The sequence below is a fragment of the Epinephelus fuscoguttatus genome, linkage group LG9, assembly GCF_011397635.1.
Source record: "Epinephelus fuscoguttatus linkage group LG9, E.fuscoguttatus.final_Chr_v1".
Classification (NCBI taxonomy): Eukaryota; Metazoa; Chordata; class Actinopteri; order Perciformes; family Serranidae; genus Epinephelus; species Epinephelus fuscoguttatus.
Window position 1 is genome coordinate 3,933,220 of NC_064760.1, and position 13,452 is coordinate 3,946,671.

At 44.1% G+C, this 13,452-nt stretch overlaps 1 protein-coding gene across 1 annotated transcript in view; it reads right to left on the reverse strand.

The window, feature by feature from the left end:
* Positions 1-12,429, reverse strand: part of arap3 (ArfGAP with RhoGAP domain, ankyrin repeat and PH domain 3) — a 51,409-nt gene extending 38,980 nt beyond the window's left edge. The window contains exon 1 of the mRNA XM_049586376.1: positions 12,273-12,429. The gene's annotated coding sequence lies outside the window, so the exon portion shown is untranslated. The remainder of the gene's footprint in view (positions 1-12,272) is intronic.
* Positions 12,430-13,452: the final 1,023 nt, after the last annotated feature.

Sequence of the window (13,452 nt, forward strand, 5' to 3'; positions counted from 1 at the left end):
AGAGATTTCCTCTACTCATATGAAGCCAGGATAAGACTTAAAATTATATTTTTGTGGAGGCTTTATTGTCTTCACAATTTATTGTTTCTTATCTGTGAAATTAAAGTAAATAAAAGCTTTGTTTCCACTGAGGGAAATGGTTTCAGCTTACAGAAATAGACAGGTCTGCATTGCTGCAATGTTGTCACATTTCTGGGGAGGTGTACATCAGGTTATGGCGTAGGCTCTGCGTCGACACAAAGCCTACGCTGAAGGTACAGCCTCGGTTCGACATAGAAGTTTAAGTCCCACTGTAGCTGGGAAGCCTATCAGCTGACACTGGGTGAGAGGCAGGGTTCACCCTGGACAGGTCACCAGACTATCACAGGGCTGACACATAGAGACAGACAACCATTCACACTCACATTCACACCTACGGACAATTTAGTGTCACCAGTTAACCTGCATGTCTTTGGACTGTGGGAGGAAGCTGGACCACCTGGAGGAAACCCACGCTGACACAGGGAGAACATGCAAACTCTGCACAATGTAACATAATTATGATTTGCAGAAACATTTGACGCCAACAGTTTTCTGGTGATTGGGTTGCAGACCAACCGTCCACCCTGACCCCTCTAACAGGAGGACACTTGCAGGACAATCCTCGTCCTCTGGACCTCACAAACCTGCACTACACATTTCTCACCCCTCCCTCTTCCCTCCTTATCTCTGTCCTGTTGTTGTAATCAGCTCTGAGGATCTGCAGCAGAACAAAACACAGGATACAGCTGTCCATCAAACTGCAGCAGAGGAAACACAAACACACACACACACACACTCGCTGCATCTCGAGTCAAACAAACAAGTCATATCACTTTTTCTGATTTTCCACCTTCAGTCAGACAATTTGATTTTTCATCACATCTCCACAAACAGGTCCAGATCCAGTTTATCTGTCTGCACACATTTAAATCATTACAGCAACTTAAAAATAACTCTAAAAGTGCACTCAGTGAGTGCAGGTCTCCACCAGGTGTGTCTGGGGGCATGTGGGTGGGGAACAGGAAGTGGAGGATGGGCTGTGCATCCTGTGTGTCTAATGACAGCAGTGGAATTAATACAAAACACAAATGTCTCAGCTTGGTGAGAAAATCTATACAGGAACAATTCCTAAACACCAACAATGTAAAATGTCAATTTGAAAGTGAAAAAACAAACAAAAGACTCCACCAACACTAATGTGCCCGTCACGTACGTTGACCCGAACAGAAACAAGATTCGAAACTGAAGCGGTCTTTGATACGGCCTGTACTGACCGGTCAAGAGAGGTGAGGAGTCAACAGCCAGGGACGGTATAAAACTGTTTTTTAAAAAATGATCAATCTCCACTAGAGATGCTCGACACAGTGGGGTGTAACGATCCAGCAATCTGGATCGATATTTCTACTCAGAACTCAGATCAACGATCCAAGATCATCGATGCAAAGTGAAAACATGGATCCATATCATCGTCTGTAGGTTAGGCCTTTGTTCTGAAAGTCCGTGTCACCGTCAAACAGCCGCGGCCAAATAACGGCAAGCAGCCAAGAGAAAGACAATGAGGTTACATAATTTACTTTTGATCAAATCAGTGCTGTGGAAATATTTTGGATTTCTGAGAATATATGGGTAAACACACAGAACACATAACGTATGTGAACAACGCAGTTGCACCTGCCTGGTCAGGCGTCTCAGCCAGCTAACTTCCTGCAGCAACATTAGCTGCTCTGTTTTAACAATGTTCCCTAAAACATAATATGCACGCAGACTGAAATTTAACCGAGCTGTTCTGTCAGGAGATGTCATGACTTTAATCAACAGTGAGTCAGAAAAAGTACAAACAATACGTCAAAAAAAAAAAATGTCAGCTAGCCACGAGGCTAACTGATGCAATGTAAACATGCTTAAGATGGTAATAAATGAGTGGCAAAAAATAATTGTTTTGTCCATGAACCATGACAGTTATTACTGAGCTGAGTTTGATACTTTTGTTAAATGATCTTGTTGTTTTATCTCTGTTGGGAGACGTTTGTCTTCAGGACTTTAAAGCCCCAACAAGGAACTTTCATTTTGGGTTGATTTTGGCGACCCTGTGGACAAAAGCGGTAGTGTTTTGCTGGAATGAAGCCTACATTTCCCATGAGCTCTAGCGCGTATTGTCGTAAAGATGCTTACCTGGCTCGCGCATGTGTTTGTTTTGGGGATGAATGAAACAACAAGATGGGAAAACTTTGCCCCCGCTCCTATCGGGGATCCCAGCTCACCTCTGCCGCGGCCCCTGCTCTCCTCGTCCCCGCTGGCGCGGGGTGAATCTGTGCAACCTGCGGCCTCTGTGTGTGGCTCCCCGGACAGCTAACGCCGTGGACCCGCCGGCTCCTGCCAGGATTGGGCTGGTAAATGCTAGATCGCTAGCGAACAAAACGTTTATCCTGAAGGATTTCCTGACTTCCCGAGGATTGGATTTTCTCTGTGTGACTGAGACGTGGCTGACTGTTGGTGAGTCCAGTGCTTTCACAGAACTTTTACCCGATGATTGCTGCTATTTTAACTCCCCGCGGACGTCGGGTCGAGGAGGAGGAATAGCAACTATTTATAAGAGTCACTATAAATGTAAGCAGCTAGGTAAGATGACGTGTGCCGTCTGAGTGCCGTAAATCGCTTCGTCCTGGAAGCGACCTGGGGCGGACCCGGAGACAGTTTCCTAAAGGTATGGATATACACTATATAGAAATAGCTTATCTTCACACCGATGGTCTCATTTGCTGTTGTAGGTCACGCACAGACATCAGCAGAAACCAGAGACTTTTGCATATCCAGTTAAAAGTTCCTCATAGCGGCTTTAAGGCAGGTAACCTTGACGTTTTAGGGAAAAGATGATAGTTTGGGTTCAAAGATTTCTTTCAGACAGGTCTCTCTGACAGAAAGCCCAAAGGTTAACTTATCCCATGTGCTGTTTTATGTGTTAGTGAAGTCATTTTAGAGTAAGGTTTACTGAACTTATTATTTATGTGTTGTTTTTATGTTTTATGGCCAATGGTAAAAAAGTGTCTTCTGTAACAACTGGGCAGATGATATCATCTCACATCGATTACAGCCCTCTGAATCACATTGAATCAAAATCGTAGCGTGGCAGACTTTGTAATATCAGCAAATATCGTATTGTTGTCCAAAGAACCGATATAATATTGTATCATGATGAAACTGGTGATTTACCTCCACTCAGCCGGGTATGAGACTATAACCCCTTTTACACTGCCAGATTTTCTGCAAATGTTCGGCCATTTTGCCGGCAAGCTGCGAGTTGATCCGAGGTGCCCAATTTTCCACCTCGTAGGGTAGACATATTGGTGGAACCCTTTTAGTTTAAACAGACTGAGACGGCCTTCCACAACGGGAGGGGCTGTTGAAGACTTGTGGGAGGAGCTGTCGATGGCGCTGCACGTGCGAGCCACTGGCGGTGGATAAACAGGAAACAGCTGATAGCAGGAATTAGCAAGCAGCTAGTAGCAAGAGGGAAACACAAACCTGACAGACACTGTAAAGATGAGCAACTGGGGAGACAAGGAATTGCGCGCCCTCCTTGTCCTCGCAAACGAAGAGGCCATTAACCGTCAGATGACGGGGACGGTGAAGAACGGGCCGACTTATGAGAGAATCACCGAAGGACTGACCAGCCGCGGCTTCCCTCCCACGTCACTGTTTACGTCACACGCTGAGCTACACGTTTTGTTACTTGCTCACGCCCCCATTGCCCCGAAAAAGGCACATTCTGTATAAACAAAAGTAGGTAGGCGGCATTTTGCTGCACTCCCCGATTTTGTTTTTAAACTGCCAATGCTGAAAAAAGACTGATTGGGCTTTCCTGCAAATTTGCACAATTTTAATCTTGAAAAATAGTCATCAGTTACAACTCAGACGGGCCTCCACGTTGGCCGTCTTTTTAGACGTGGCTTTTGCTTTTCTGCTGTGGCAGAGATCTGCAGATGTATTTTTGTCATTTTATTTTTTACTTGTCTTATCTGTTTTATTATTGTTTCTTATGTTTGAATCCTGGTTCGACCACATTGATCATTTTGTAACTTTGTTTTTACAAACTTCCAGAAGAATTTCTGAGTCTGCTGCTGTTTGTGAAGACAAACAAGATCTGGCCGCTCCTCTCAGAGTTATTACTCATAAATTAAACTACATATTAGTGAAACAACAGAATAACCTACTTTCTGTTTTATTAAAGATTATTTAATGTGTTTCTGTTTCACTTGAACATGAAACAGATGTTATGAAGAGCAACGACATTAGAGCTGAACACACCCTGGTTTTCCTCTGGCCTTCCCACTTCTCCCCAAACACCACACACACCCTTTCCTCTTCTCATCCATCCCCCTGTCTGTCCTTCCTCCCTCCACTCCCTCATCATCCTCATCAGTAGCAGCAGCAGCAGCAGCAGGGTTAGTGCTTCACTCTGACTTCCACTTTGCTGCCACAGAGAGACGTTTGAACACAGATGTTAAACACGCCTCATCTCTGAATTCTCTGACGACACTTGAACCTTCCAGCTATATCAATGTGTCTGCAGTGACGGCAGCATCGGTGGCACTCAGTTTGACATCTTCATCATGTTTACATTTGTCTACTTCAACTCATCTTCACCATCGACTGTCACAACAGCATCTGTCAGGAAATCTGAATCTGGATGATTGTGATAGGGTGACAGACCTGTCAATCAAAGCGAACGTGCTGCCAAACAAAGCTCTCTGTGAGCAGCAGCGACTGAACGACCAGAGGGAGGAAGGAAGAGAGGAAAAAAGTGACCTTCAGTCTTCACCTCCATAGAGGATAGACAGACAGACAGAAACAGACAGACAGACAGACAGACAGACAGACAGAGGGGGGATGACGGACAGGAAGTGAGAGCGAGGAATAAAAGGAGAGAAAAAAGAAAGCGAAGACGTAAAAGTAGGAACGAAAGAACAGAAAGTGGAGCGAGAGGAGAGGAAGGACAAATAAAGGAGAGGGAGAGCGGGTGGGCGTGTGGGGCAGTGTAATAACAGTGAGTCTCTATTGTGACGAACAGAGGGTCGATTGTTCCAGAGCTGTGACTGGAACCACACACTGAGACACACTGGGAACACTGGGAACTCTGGGACGCACGCTGACGGTGTGAGAACACACCAAGGCTCTGAGTCCAAAATGACTGTTGTTTCTGTGGTGCGTTCAGGTGCTGTAGGATCTTCAGAGGTTGTTCCTCAGTGTTTGTTCTTTGCGTATGACTTTTAAGCATTGAGTTTGGGATGTCCAGAGATTTACATCATCACGTAAACACACCACACAACAAGCTGAAGAGAACATCACCACATCTGCTGCAGCTCCGATCCAAATTTGCTCATGCACATCAGCCAACCAGCAGCCATCAACAGACAGCTGCTGCAGCAACAACAATAACAACAACTATTATTTGCTCATCAGCAGCAGTAACAAGTTACTGTCATGAAAGGAGCATTTAAACAACTTTAATTCTCCTCATGTCACACCGTCAGTATTTAAACACGTGCAGAAACAGTAACACAGAGATGTCGTGTTTTAACAGTCAGTCTGATGCTACAGTTCGGAGGGATTCACTCATCATCAACAGTTAGCTTAGCATTAGCCACAGTGAAGCCGCAGCCTGCATCCAGAGGCTGAGCAGCTGCTCAGAACAAACTGTGGAGTCTTCATCCCCGTTTCTCTACACCTCCAGCATCGAGCTAACAGTCCACAGAACTCAGATCAGCTGCATCAAACGAACCAACTCCCTAAACATCAGAGTGTCACTGTGATCACTGACAGCACTCGTACTACCACTGCTGCACACACTGAGCGTAATCTACTCAGCTGGTTGCTATGGCTGTATATTCCATGTCTCTTTATTCATGTGCAAGTGTTTGTTGAACAGGTAACAGGCTGCAGTGCTCACACAGTGCAAATGTGCAGACACAAAGTCAATCAGAAGCCTACCACTTCACGAGAAAGGACGTCTGAGATACGACGTTAAATTATGGCCAGAGAAGTGTTTTATTCAGAATACGATGATGATGTCACCGTGAAGTTGATGTTTGACCTTTTGGATATAAAATATCATCGCTTCATTATTTTATCCTGTTAGACAGTTGTGTGAAGTTTTGTCATAATTAGTGTATGAATTCTTGAGTTATGGCCAAAAACATTCTGTGAGGTCACACTGACCTTTGACCTTCAGCCACAACATTCTAATCAGTTCTTTCTTCAGTCCAAGTGAACGTTTCAAGAAATTCCTTTTTAGATGTTCTGGAGATATCGCTTCCACAAAATGAGACAGACAAGGTCACAGAGACCTTTGACCAGCAAAATCAAGTCAGTTCATCCTCGAGTCCAAGTCAACCTCTGTGCCAAACTGAAGATATTCCCTCAAGGCTTTCTTGTGATAGCACGCTCATGAGAACGAGACAGACTAGGTCACAGTGACCTTGACTTTGACCTCTGACTAGGACCACCAAAATCGAATCAGTTCATTCTCGAGTCCAAGTCAACCTCTGTGCCAAATTGAAGAAATTACCCTATGGCGTTCTTGAGATATCGTGTTCACAAGGATGTGACAGAAAGACGTTCAAACGGAAGGACGGACAACCAGAAACACAATGCCTCCAGCCGTGGCTATCACCGGCACAGAGGCATAGAAACTTTAAAATGCCACAATTCAGTTTTAATTTTCGATCACGACAACGTTCAGAGTTGATTCCAATGTCTGAGTTACTGAGGTGCTCTGGGTGGTTGCTAGGGTGTTAGCAGATTGTTGCTAAGGTGTTACCAGATGGTTGCTAAAGTATTGCAAGGCGTTTGCTAAAGATTATTTCTGTGATGTCCAAAACATCTGTTTGCGTTTAAATCTGTAAAACTACTAATCAGATTACTAAGCCGCACACGATGATACATCACTGTGTGTGTGTGTGTGTTTGCCTGATTCAGATGAGTAATCAGCATCATCAGTGACATAATCAGACATCAGTAAAGTCTGTTTTTTTCCACGTCAACCTCCTTCAGAGCGCTGAGGAGAGACACAAAGTTAAGCTGATGTTTGAGACAAAGACGTCCTCAGGTGATGGACACACCTGTAGACAGCCGAGCTTCATGAGCACAGACACAAACCTGCGGTCTGCTCCTTTAAGTGAAGCAGCGCTGACGATTACATCACTGCACTTTGTTTCTGGGAGTTTCTGAAGAGGAAGACATGTTGGTCCGACTTCCTGTTACTGTTCGGGAGAACACACACACACTCACAGGATGGAGTGTGTGTGTGTTCTCCTGAACAGTGTGTGTGTGATGTAACTGCTGTGGTAATCAGCTGATGTCGTTAACACTGTAAATGATGTGAAAACTTTTGTGTTTGACAGTAAAGCTGCTGACTGAAGGATGACGAACGCACCTGCTCGGGCAAACAGGACAGAGTCACACCTCATGTAGTCACTCGACACAGACACACCGACTTCACTCTTAAAGGGTAACCTCAGTATCAACCTGGACCCTATGTTCAAATGTTTTTGTGTTTACGTGACTAATGGGAACAAACATCTTTTGAAATTCATCCAGCATTGAGCAGCCGGCAGTCACAAAACAAGCTGCGGTGTAACCACTCTGGGCATGTTCGTACCATCAATTTAAAGTGTTTGTTTTTGTCACTGACAGGCTCAGATTGTTATAATAAGTGTCTGACAACATTATGGAAAGATCCCTACAGAGATAGACCCTTTTTTAAAGAGTTAACATCCATTTTGTTTGACTAGAAACGGCCCTGAAATCACCATCACCAAACCCACCAGACTCCATTTAAATAATCAGTAATTTTATCATCAAAAAACACATTTCATTCAGAGTCAACAGAAATAAAATAAGACTCACAAAAGCCACCTTGCTTCACCTCTCCACTGTTCCAACAATCACCAACTCTGGTTTAGTTTAATTAAACCTTAACTCACCCAGTTAGATGTGAAAACATGCTGCTTCTGTACACACTAAAATTACTGTTTATTTAAATGGGGTCTGGTGGGTTTGGTGATAGTGAGTTCTAGTTAAACAAAAAAGGATCTCACTCTTTAACAAAAAGGTCTATCTCTGTAAGGATCCTTTCATAATTTTGTCAGACACTGAATAACAATCTGAGTCAGTGACAAAAACACACACTTTAAGTGGATGTACACTGACGGTGCTCAATTGCCCATATGGATTACATTGCAGTCTGTTTTGCTGCTGCAAGCTGCAGTGCTCTTGCTCAGTACTGGGCTGATTTAAAATATATATATATTGTTCTTATTAGTCAATTAGACACAAAAACATCTGACAATAAGGTCCAGGATGTAAAATACCATACTTACCCTTTAAACTGAATCAAAGTTGGCATTTTTCATGTCTGAAAACCACTGACATGTAACATCTGCGCACTGATATTTGACAAATATGTTGAAACTTAATGTATGTTTATGTTTTAAAAACACTGTGGTGAACGTGTGGTTATGATTAGGCAGTATAACCACTTGGTTATAGTAAGAAAAAAGATCACGCTTTGGCTTACAAATATCCAGTTGGTGCCGCAGTAGTCGTGTTGTCTTGCTAAATGACAATCAGTTTTGTCTTTTGTTGGTTTTGAATAGTGGTCTGCAGCTCGGCAGCAGTCTCACCTAGGCCAGCCGTCTACCCTGCGATGTCCTGATGACAAAGTCAGCTCATATACATGTAATCAGAATATGTCACTTCAGAAATATGATATGATATTGTGTATGATATATCACATATCCGTGGTTTGCAGAAACGTAGAATGGCAACATTTTCTTCTGGCTAATGAGTTTCTGATGGAGACAGAAATAAAAGTGTTGGGAAGTTTGTAGAAAAGATTGTTAACAGATCTAATGAGTTTACATTGTGATACTACGGCAGTATCAGCATGAAAAATAATATTTAGATTGTTTCGGATACCTTGTGTCATTGTGATACCTTGTGTCATTGTGGATTTCCTTTTGTTCACTGATGACTTTTGGTCCATCTGACTCATCAGACTCAGTGACATCACCACACTGACATCACCCTGGATCAGTTTAAGAAACTTTACTGACAAACCTCTGGAAAAACACATCCATATTTGGAGCAGCTGTGAAGGATGAACTGCGTCAGGTAACTTTTATTTCACTGAGTTTAAAATCAATCAGTCAGCTCACCGCTCACTCAGGTTCTCCTCTCAGTCTCAGTGCGTCCACTCTGCCACAAGATGAAGAATCTCACTTCAGATTTATTGTGAAGTTTCAGCTTAAACAGGAAGCAGAGTTTCCTCTTTGCAGGATGTTTGTGTTGCATGTGAACGCCTCAATATCTCACTGAAAGTCTTACTGCTCTGAGGCTCAGGCAAACTCTTCATCACTATCATCATCATCCTCATTATTATCCAGTGTTTTAATCTGACAATCAATAAATGTTTGGTGATATAATTATATATCAGAGACAATATAGGCTGCATCAATGAAGTGTTTCACTGTCGGACAGATGGTCTTCTCATAGAACTGGGTGGTCTGTGCAGGAGGAAGATGCAGATACTTTTAAAACTGGTGCTACAGGACTGGAGACAACGGAGGAAAAGAGCTGCAGCATTTGCTTTTGCTTAATAGGTAGAGAACCTACAACTACCAGAATGCACTGCACCGTGCTCCAGCTGGTGGGTGACACAATGTGAGGTTGTCTGTAATGGGAGCTGGGCCGTTGTCATTAGGGGTGGGGGAAAAAAAATCGCCACACCACAGTATCGTGATATTTTGCGTGGCGATATTGTATCAAGACAAAGACGCCAAGTATTGATCTTTTATTATATGCGTTATCAATTTTTGGAAATACACACTTAAATATAACTTTTGGTACTTTCGGTCCACTAAATGGTGCGGATGTTTTTTCCCGGTGAGGTCAGTAGATGTCTCATGTCCCGTTTATACGACAGCGATTTCAACCAGAAACGGTAAACTTAAGTTGCGTTCTGGCCGATCGTTTACACGACAGCAGCATTTTGGGTGCCTGCAAACGCAACATTTTAAAAACGGGTTCCAGAGCGCAATTTTGTTGTCATGTAAACTTGCAATATGCAGTTCCTCTGAAAAGGGAGACTTTTCGCACATGCTCATTACGCTTCCAGTCACTAGGTATGCACGAGAAAGTCGACCATCACAACAACAATGGCGGACTCCCGAGCTCTGTTTGTGCTGCTCGCCCTGTTGAATTTATTTATTTATTTACTGTAGCAGCTCCACCTCATTGTCCGTCCAGACAAACGTTCGTGCGGTTGCCATTTTGTGTGTCCACCATCACTGCTCTGTAGAAGGAAGCGCATGTTCTCAGGCGTGTGTTGTTTCATTACAAAGTCACACCACCAACTACTGGCCTGGCATGTGTACTACAGTGTTGCTAGTCATTTTTGCGGATCCGTGTGCACGGTGATTGTTATCTAAACGTTGTTGTCTGAATGCGGAACTTTTTTCAAAACAAAAATGAGAAACAATTCCATTTTCAGAGGATTGTTTTCGTGTAAACACCTCATCAAAACAAAGATGGAGGCACCTGAGAAAAAAATTGGATGTGCCGAAATGCGTCTTCGGTGTTTAAATCAAATATCGGAAAGGAGGACTTGGATATGACACGAGATGTATCAGATGAGGATAAAATACTCTGGGAATACTACGAACATGAAGGCTCACCTCACACTCCACCATCCAGAGGTAGTGTTAGCCGCAGACGGCTTAGCTAACGCCAAACCCACTCTGACAACAAATCAACCAACACTGGACACACTTAGCTCGACACAGCTACCATCAACTGTGAGACTGCGAAGAAAACAACACAGTCCATCACCTACTTCCTGTGAAAAGATCTGCATCAAAAACCAAGGCTTTGGTAACATGCTAAAAACATGTGAACCCAGGTATGTGACTCCGCCCCCAAAACAGCCGTACCCAAGCTCTACTGACAAGTGAAGCATTAAGCGGAGGAATCTTTGAGAGCAGCAGGAAGGGTGGCGTAAACTGGTGATGCCTGGACTTCAGCAGGACACCAGAGTCACAGCGGAGCAAACACTGCAGACCTCCTGCAGCACAAGAATGAAACAGACAACACGTCTAACATGGATGTCAACATTCAGGTGAACAGACTGAAAACTGATGCTGACAAAGTTTCCCTTTGGGGAAATTATTTGCAGTTGGAAAATAAGATAATATATCGCAATTTATTTTATCGCAATACTCAGCATATCGCAAAAATATCGTACCCTGGGTCCACTGTCCTTCCCTCCCTACAGATCACCTACTTAATAATGACACAGAGCTGGTTGAAAATCAGCAAAGCGTCCCTTTAATGTCTCTGCTGTTATTGTGTACAGTTATTTTAAGCAATGATCGGAACTGCTTTATATTAATATTAATGTACAGTTTATGCATCTGTGTGACTAAGGTTTTTTACACTTTTTTTAACAAAATACTGAAATAAAAAAATAAATGTGCAGCCCAACGTTAAGTCTGTAATAACTCTTCGATTTCAATGACTTCTTAGTTTTATTTTATTTATTCTGATTTGATTAAATGTCCAACGTCTGTGTTTGAATAAATCATAAGGTGCTGGGAAAAAGAAATATTGAAAACGCTGTCAGGCGTGTTTTAGGTCAACATACAGTCATCTCTGTCTTTTGGATTCATGGAAAAAATATTAACACAAACTCTAAAAATAAATGTTCAGTTCAGTCCTGCAGAGACCCTCCAGCTCCACCCTGCTGGATCTGACCACCCCAACCAGTCTGCAACTGGTCTCACAGTTTCCTCAGACAGACTGAAGGTTTAGAGGAACACCTGCAGCTCACACACACCTCAGCCCCACCACACACACACTTCACAGGTTCATTGTAAAGACACGATGACAGATATCATGATAAAGACCCGGCTGCTCTCTGTCTCTGAATTATTCATGTTTCACATCAAAGACGCATCTGTGCTCCAGTTTGCGCCAAAACTTCCTCTTTGCGTCACTCTGTCACTTCACGCTGTCACACAGAGGAACCCAAAACTCCCAAAACTCCAGAACTCAGATCCAGAGAAGAAGAAGAAGAGACCCTGTCAGGACTGAGGAGGACAGACAGCAGGACGAGCCTGCTGTCTGTCCTCCACACTCACAGACCGACTCACATCCAGTCCGCTTCAATCACACTCCAAACATTTACAGAGACTCACCTCTGATCCGCTCTGGGTCCTGGTTCTGGTCCCGGTCCTGGTTCTGGGTCCTGGGTTACGGGTCCTTGGTTCTGGGTTCCGGTCTCTGCAGGTTTCTGTCCCAGTGAGTAAGCCAGTAAAGTCCGGAGCCGCTCTCGGTCACACTGGGAACTCTGGGAGGAGAAACTCCGCTCTGCTCTGAATGACGTCAAGCTATACGCAATAATGACCGCTACACGTTCCGGTTAGAGGTTTCAAAATAAAAGCCGAGCTGCCACAAACTGCTTCCGGTTTGTCCCCAAATAAAATCCACATTGATGAGTGTATGGAAAGAAAGTATGGTCAAAAGTATTTTGGGTGTGTATAAACATATCAGAATGTATGAAAACTTTTTGTATGAACAATCTTCTCCTAACCAATAAATAAATTGAACTGCTGCATTCTTGATTGATTGATTGATTGATTGATTGATTGATTGATTGATTGATTGATATCCCACCAGAACAGTTTTGGGGTGAACTGATCTCATTTTTTGTCACTGGAAAATAGTCCATCCATCCATCCATTTTCATCCTCTTATCCAGGGCCGGGTCTCAGGGGCAGCAGGCTGAGCAAACCGCCCCAGGTGTCCCACTCCCCAGCAAAGCTTTCCAGCTCCTCCTGGGGGACCCCGAGGTGTTCCCAGGCCAGATGAGATATATAATCCCTCCAGTTTGTTCTGGGTCTGCCCCGGGGTTTCCTCCAAGAGTCGCCCCCTTAACATGGTGGAAGGGTTTTGGGTGTCCCTGTGAACCTGGGAGCTGTGTTGTCCAGGGGCTGGGTCTCCCAAGGCAAAGTGGTCCCAGGAGAGCGGTCAGACTAGGAGTGGTTCAAGAAGACCTTGATGAAACGGACCTTTTGGACTTCGTGCCCCTCCGGAACCAGACCTGGGAGGGGGGCTCACCAGCAAGCGTCTGGTGGCCAGGCCTTGGGCCAAGGGGCTCGGTCGGGCTCAACCTGAAGAAATAACGGAGCTACTGCCCTGTTGGCCCACCACCCGCAGGGACAGGAATCAGGGTTTGGTGCATTGTGTGCCGGGTGGCAGGAGGGAGTGGGGCCCGGGCTGCTGATCCCTGGCATCACAGACTGGAAAATAGTGATCTCTGAGGTTTGCATATACACATCATATTTACAGCTGCAGCTAAAATATTATAAAATACTA